This window comes from Pristiophorus japonicus, chromosome 25 (assembly GCF_044704955.1).
Source record: "Pristiophorus japonicus isolate sPriJap1 chromosome 25, sPriJap1.hap1, whole genome shotgun sequence".
Lineage (NCBI taxonomy): Eukaryota > Metazoa > Chordata > Chondrichthyes > Pristiophoridae > Pristiophorus > Pristiophorus japonicus.
The window spans coordinates 23,857,118-23,858,793 of NC_092001.1; the positions used below are offsets into that span (position 1 = coordinate 23,857,118).

The 1,676-nt window shown below is 41.9% G+C and overlaps 1 non-coding gene across 1 annotated transcript; it reads left to right on the forward strand.

Annotated features, from left to right (window-relative positions):
• The first annotated feature begins 1,345 nt into the window (after nt 1-1,345).
• On the forward strand, nt 1,346-1,418 carry trnav-cac (transfer RNA valine (anticodon CAC)). The gene has a single exon. It is a non-coding gene; the product is annotated as a tRNA-Val (tRNA).
• Nucleotides 1,419-1,676: the final 258 nt, after the last annotated feature.

Consider the following 1,676-nt stretch of genomic DNA (forward strand, 5'->3'; position numbering starts at 1 on the left):
GGACATCCATCGAACTAAATAAAATGACCCCACTTCAATTACAAACAGTGATATCAAAGTCACTTCCCAAGCCGGGAATCGTTCCCGGGTGGCTGTCACGAAAGAATGGTTTTGTGAAGCATTGAAAGGTGCCCTCTCAATATCTCGCACTGCTCATTTAAAAACATGGTTATAATTTGTTTCAGTGCAAAAGAAGGTTGGCTCGAAGGGCCAAATGGCCGACTCCTGCTCCTGGTTCTTGTGTTCTTCTGCAGAGCACAGAACAAATTATTAAATGATCAACTCTCCCTCAGTTCCCATTTCTTTCATTGTGCAAAATAATTTATGGGTTAATTAATGATGTTTTCCTTTAAAAGCAGCATAAAAATTTAAGGAAATTAAATCGGCCAACTTGGTGCTTGAACTCACAACCCTGAGATTAAGAGTCTCATAATGTCCCGACTGAGCTAGCCAGTACTGCTTAAGTTGCATCTTCGTGTCGCTGATGGCTGCCAGGGTCCAGTTGGCTCCGCACCATGGGTTTGTCTCCAACTTCAAACCTCGAAACTGGTTCTCCTGATTTCCAAGCCCCTTGTATTGCAGAATTTTCATTTCGATGAACATCTCCAACTCACTGTGTCGGCCTCGTGGCGCAGCGGTAGTGTGTGTAACTCTTGATCCGTAGGTTGTGTGTTCAAATCAGGTCGAGATCACTGTTCTTTCAGACACTTTTTTTCCAGAATTAATATTTCCTTTCCTGTTTGGCAATAACCAGACCCTTGCTCCAAGGTCTGTCTCACTATTTCCCGGTGTCAGGCAGAGATACGCCTGCTGCCCTCATTTATTTCATGTGACAGGACACAAAAGTTCAAAATCAACCTGCAGGTGGCCGCACACAGCACTGAATAGTCAGGATCGCCTGAATATTATGCCTACCACAGTGGATAACCTCATATTTCCCACATTATACTCCATCTGACAAATTACTGCCCAGTCACTGAGCCTATCGATGTCGCTTTGCAGATTGTTTGTGTCCTCCTCACAACTTGCTTTCCCACCGATCTTTGGATCATCTTCGCTACATTACCAACATGCAGAGCACAGAACCACTCATTGACCGACTGACTTTCCCTCAGTTAGCATTTCTTTCATTGTGCAAAAGCAGATTATCGATTCATCAACGATGTTATCCCATGAAAGCAAAATAAAAGTTAAACGAAAATAATTTGCACACTTGAAAGGAATATTTTTGTTTGGTGCAGTTCCGGTCAGAGAAATGTTGTGAAAGAAACTTTTTGCAGAGAGAGGGATTGAGTATTTCAGCTTGTTGCTGAACACTTCTCTCTGGGCCGAGAACTAGGCACCAGTTTCTGTAGTGTAGCGGTTATTACATTTGCCTCACATGCAAAAAGTCCCCGGTTCAAGCCCGGGCAGAAACATTATTTCTGAAACAAAAACTGGTTTTAAATGTTCATTGTTCATGTGACAATGGCCTCCTTCCGTGCTGCAAAATTCTCTGATTCCATGATGAGCAACGAACATTTAAAACCAGTCTCCTAAAATACAGAGTGTGTAAAATCAGAAAAGGAATAAAACTTCCTCAATGATTCAAGTTTCACAAATTCTTAAAAGTAAGTTGTTGAAGTTTCGACTGTCCCTCAGTGATCATGTTAGCATTTATTTAATTCTGCGAAACA